Below are 6,000 nucleotides of genomic sequence, written 5' to 3'. Positions count from 1 at the left end.
TCCAGAACTGTTTAGCGGGGACAAGGAAGCATAGACAAAGTGAAAGAGCAAAAGTTGTGAGGGATTGTGGGGCACAATCAGGGTAAAAAGGTCATGAGTGTGCAAACTGGGTAGCCAGTACTATGGTAGAAGCAATTTTCATGGTGGACTGATGTGGTGCAGAGCTCTGGGTTTGCCTCTCCAGTTTTGGCTGTTAGATCTTTAGGGAAACTACCTCTAGCAGCTATTATCAGCTTGTTGTTTTCAGGCACGTGCCATCTATAAATGTCTACTCCAAGTAGATTGCATTCTTTGACACCAGTTATAGGATCTTTGTTCTAAGCATCCTGAAAGACCACACTCCACAATGCTGCAGAACAGGCTCCACATAGTGAGCTGCAATCACCTCATACAGCTCTTGCTGCTCCTCTCCAATGTCAATTATGATAGCAAGGGATCTGACATGTGCTCAGCAGCAGTGCTCTGGGAAGCTACCAATTCTTACTCTGGCATTCTGGGAGCTCCCTAGCAATGGGAAAGAGCACTTGCTGTGGCTCTTCCAACTTCTCTCTGTGGCTCTGGACAGCCAGACTCTTGTACCTCAGATGGGTTACTTTGATGTCCAGGTGGCCTCAAACTTGCTCTATCTTCTCTCTCTAGGTGCTCTTCAGCTTCAGCTTCAGCTGCCTCTCCTTTTCCCTCCAGGTAGCTCACTTCATCCCCACATCCTTTGAATTCTGCTTCATATCACACCAAGGCCTTCCACTTTCTCATTTACTTCTGTAGCTGTGAATCTGGCACAACAAGCTATATGTAACTTCTGTATCTGTTTATCAAGATTTGAGTTGGAATCCAAGGTGGTACTAGCTCACTGAGAACATGGGAAGCATCTTAAATACTCCCATGCCATTCACTGCTCATTGCGAGAGATGCAATTGTGTTGTGGTCAGTCTCTCCTTCTCCATTTCTGGCTCAGCAGAATAAAGTGAAGTCACAATGGAGCTACCAGACAGCTGCTATGTCAGAAAGTGACCCAACGAAAGATAATTTTGCGAGGGGATACTTATCAAATGTAGTAGGATGAATGCACATATTTATAGGACACTACTAAGGGCTTTCATCTGACTAGTTATGTTATGTCCAAAATGGCAGACCAATCTTAGGCTCTCGCCTAGATCTTCCTGTTCTGAAGGCCCTGAAGACTCCTACATACAACTCAGACTTAATGACATGGGTAAATAAAACAGTAGGTGAGAGCCGGGCGCTGGTGGCCCACGCCTGTAATCCTAGCTACTCAGGAGGCTGAGATCTGAGGATCGCGGTTCAAAGCCAGCCTGGGCAGGAGAGACCATGAGACTCCTATCTCCAATAAATCACCGGAAAACCGGAAGTGGCACTGTAGCTCAAGTGGTAGAGCGCTCTCCTTGAGCTGAAGAGCTGAGGGAGAGCACCCAGGCCCAGAGTTCAAGCCCCACGACCGACAAAAAAACAAAAACAAAAACAAAAACAGTAGGTGAGTATGGATTAGTATTCTGAAGGTATGCTAAGTTGTTGTCTTGTCATGACTACCATGAAATCAATGTCCTTTCTCTGACCTTCACCATAGTTCTTTATTTGGCAAAATTGGCAAGTTTCTTAGTGTGCCACTTTCTCCTGTTAGTTCAGTGCACAGGTTAAAACTGAAGAATTAGAAAAATTAGGGCTGAGTCCATTTTACAATTTGCTAATTTGCTAACTGCTGATTCTGCTTATGTAAACTTGCTTACGCTGGCACTGACCCTTCCCTTCCCAAAAATGAGTTAACAAGTTTCAGGGACCAGATGTCGGCCCCAGGACAAGGTCAGTGGTCGTAGATAAAGAACAGACAGTACGTGTTCCTCAGTTCCCATTTAGAAATTCCCCAGACAGGACCTTGAGATAACGACCACCTGGCAAGACCACAAGCTAAGCCAAATGTCAACCAATCATAGGCCTGTAACCATGTAAACCCCCTTAAACCAACCATGGGCCAGTCATTTTACAAAATTTCCCACGTGGCAAAGTGATTGTTGGCGTATATGATGACCTTTAAATGAACCAATCATGGGATGCTTTGTGTTATGCGTTAATCTTGTGGCTTTTGCCTTTAAAAAAGGGCTTGTAACCACTTCTCGGGGCTCCCTGTCTGCTCGGGACAGAGAGTCCGTTTGTGCAAACGTCAAATAAACTCCTCTTGCTTATTGCATCTCCCGGCCTGGAGTCTGAGTTTCTGGGGCGCCCTCCCGTTGACGAAAGTATCCCAGGAGTCTGGGGTCTTTCAAAAACATTAAGCATGCCAAACCATGGGTTTCCATTGTCCTAGTAGAAGTTTTGCATTCTAGGATCTTCCTTCTAGGTAAGTCTATTCTTGGGCCCTCATATGCATATGCTCACAGAAGTGAATGTCTCACAAACCATGGAACATAGTTGGCCAATGATGATTAGCTCACACAGAGACTCAAGAAGTTTGGGTCTGTAGCCTTTCTGAGAGGCCTTGGACTAGGTACTGTGGGCAACATTGACAGTAATTCTTCAGAGCAATACCACTGGCAGCAAGTGAGCCCTGACTACTACTTAGCCCTTACTAGTTCTCCCTCGGGTATGAACACATGAACAAACCCAGTTTAGCTTATTGCACAGTGTCCTCATCAATGAAATCATTTTGAGCCTAGGAGAAACTCTCCATTTGAAAAGCAGTACACATAAGAAGCAGATGATGGCCCACACTCAAATGCTTCAGGAGAACAGAGTGTAAGGGTGTCTACACAGTTGGGAAATAGGAATCTGAGGGGTAGGAAGGGATGATTTTAGATAGCAAACTTAGAAGTAATTATACGAATTCCTAACCTAACTTTCTTCTGCCCTCAGATTCAATTCAGGAAGTGGTGGAATGTTTATAATCACAAAATGGAGTTTTTAATCCCAGGCCCAAACTTTAGGTGTTCTTGTTACGTCTTCACACCTGCCACTGATGTAAACAGTCAGAAGGGCAAAGGGGAAGGGAGCCCCTGCACAGGAATATAAATGGAGCTTACAAGCCACTGCAATCTCTGACTTTCTATGTTGAAGGTAAGATAAAAGGCAGTTTGAGTTTCTAAGAACTCAGTTTCTAGGCTACATGGCTCCTTCAGAACTTCTTTCCCTCCTCCTGTGTTTTGAGAGCAACAGTTAGTACAGTACTTCTGTCTCTTAGGGGCAATCTTTCTCTTCACACAATGCTTAAAGTAGACAATAGGTGGAAGCTGCCATTAAATAAAAAAAGTATGAAATCAGGCTGGGAAGATGGCTCAGTGGTAGAGCGCTTGCCTTGCATGCATGAGGCCCTGGGTTCAATTACTCAGCACCACATAAGCAAAAAGAAAAAAGCCGGAAGTGGCACTGTGGCTCAAGTGGTAGAGTATGAGCCTTGAGTTGAAGAGCTGAGGGACAGCGCCCAGGCCCAGAGTTCAGGCCCCAGGACCGGACCGTGCCCCTCCCCAAAAAAGTATGAAATAGCACACAGTGAGTGCTTCCCCTGAATTCCTGGACCTAACAATCTCTCATTTCTGCAAGGCAAGCACTCTACCACTGAGCCACCTTCCCAGCCCCCAATTTCTCATTTCTGAAGAAAAAATGATTATGGGTGAGTACTAACAGCCTCCATTGCATGGTGAGCTTAGAACACTTTTCCCAAGGCAGGTTCTGTCCAGGTATTAGGATGGCTGAGATCTACTGGATCAATGAACTTACAGACAATGCAAGACAGAAAAGTCTAAGAGACTGAGTCTCAAAAGAAGAAACTGGACCAAGAAGAGAAAACTTATCATTGCTGGAAATGGAGAAATTCAGAGAATGTTTCTCTGAATACAGACAGGGTAAAATTATAACAAAGTTCTAAGTTGTGGCTCATTAGTAGAAACTATCAAGTCAAGCCTCATTAAAGCTAAAAATAAAACTTATAAAAATAAAAAAACTATTTGGATTTCAGTACTAACATCTATTTTAAGATGTGTGTGTGTGTGTGTGTGTGTGTGTGTGTGTGTGTGTGTGTGTGTGTGTGTGTGTGTGTGTGTGTGGAGTCTGAGATTATGTATGGGACAGCATTGGTTCTTAAAAATCACAATATTGACGCTGTCCTTTAGGTTTCCAATTGAAGTCTGGTGGTGTTCTAGCTCTACCAGTTGAAACACACAATTCTCAATTTCTTCTGATTAACTGCAGATAAACATGTAATGGATATGTCAAGCTGGGTTGGTTTCAGTTGTACTCTGTCGATATTATGTTCACAATGAACTATACCACTGTGGACAGGGACAGGAGGGAAAATCAGAGACAGAGAGCAAAGGAAGGGATGAGATTGTCAAACCAGAAATGAACTCATTACCTAATTTACAAAATTAAAAATCTGGGTTGATGATTCTCTCCTCCAGTTTTTGTAGGTGCCCTTAAGGCCCATCGATGGAGATTTTGAAGGTTAACTTATATGATAATTAATATAGAGCCAGAATCTCTTAAGAAATTTTATGAAAAGCATTTCATTCTTAGTACTGGTTTCTCTTTGAGTGGTGATTCTATATGTTGTTGGCAGAGCTAATTTTTTTCCTTCTTGTCTTTAGTACTTGTCAGGTGTTGAAATCCTTCTTAAAGCTTTGCAACAGAAGTCTACTATATCTTGGCACCCTGCCCCTAACTAAAATGGTAATCAACGTTTGAAATTAATGTACTTGATATGAGTTTTATTTATTTATTTAATTTGTTTTTGGTGGTGAACTCTGGGCCTGGTCGCTGTCCTTCAGCCCTTCAGCTCAAGACTAGTGCTCTACCACTTGAGCCTCAGTACCTCTTCTAGCTTTTCTGCTTAGGTGGTGCTGCAGAATCAAACCCAGGGTCTCGTGCATTCAAGATAAGCTGTCTACCACTGATCCACCTTTTCAGCCCTTAGGAGTGGTATTTTTGTGCACGGATCTATCAAGCAAATCTATTTACCAAATGTGTTTATTTGCCACTATACATATTCAAAATTATGAATTATCTGATATTTTATTGAATAAAACTGTTATCATTGTTACCAGAAATTGTTTGTCTCCTCATGCTGTAAACATGGAGGAGGCATTTTAAACTAAAACTACAAAATAAATTTTAAGATCTTGGTGTTAACAAATGTGTCCAGGTGTTGTTACATTAAACAGAGAATTCAAAATGGTTTTTCTTCATGAATACAGAGATCAAAGTTCTTATAATACTTTTTTCAAAATGCAAATTAAAGGGAAAATCAGTCAGGAGGTAAAATTTATATTGAATGTAAATTTTTAAAGAGGAAAAGAAGATCCTAGATGGCAGACTAAAGACAAAGCAACATCAGAGCCCTATATGCTCAATACTAAACAAGAAGCTTTAATTGAAAAATTCAGCTGGAATGTGAGCATCAGGCAAAGGCAAGCAATCAGAGCCTACCACCAACAAAGAAACACCATAATGTATATCTCAGAAAAAGTAAACAAGTTCAGACCAGGGCTCAACATCCTTATCCTTGATTTCAATGATACACATACACCCCCCCTACACACACACAGAAACACTCACTCACACACACACACACACACACACACACACACACACACACACACACAAGAATGTATGCAACAGCTCAACCTACTCACATCCATTCAACATGAATCAAAGATCTTCCTGTAATATTTGAAACTTTAAAAGTTTCAAGTCTTGTAAATAATTGATAACAGATGCATAAGCAATTATTTTCTGAATAGCATCTGCTATGAAAATGAGAGTTCATGATTGTTATAACTACTTAAACATCTCTGAATCTCAAAAGAATTAAACTAGAGACAATCCGAATTTGGGGACTATATTTCTATCAGCTCTTCTGCAAAGGCTTAATAAGAAGTTATGAAATCTAAACTTAAATACCAAATCAATACAATTAATAATTGTGTAAGTGAAGTGAAAGACACTGATCAGAGACCTATGCTGTCTCCAGTTCTCAGCCAGCTGCACACTGTGGCA

The sequence above is a fragment of the Dipodomys merriami genome, unplaced genomic scaffold (assembly GCF_024711535.1).
Source record: "Dipodomys merriami isolate MVZ:Mamm:240054 unplaced genomic scaffold, mDipMer1.0.p SCAF_1667, whole genome shotgun sequence".
Classification (NCBI taxonomy): domain Eukaryota; kingdom Metazoa; phylum Chordata; class Mammalia; order Rodentia; family Heteromyidae; genus Dipodomys; species Dipodomys merriami.
Note: the sequence above shows the minus strand (reverse complement) of the source record.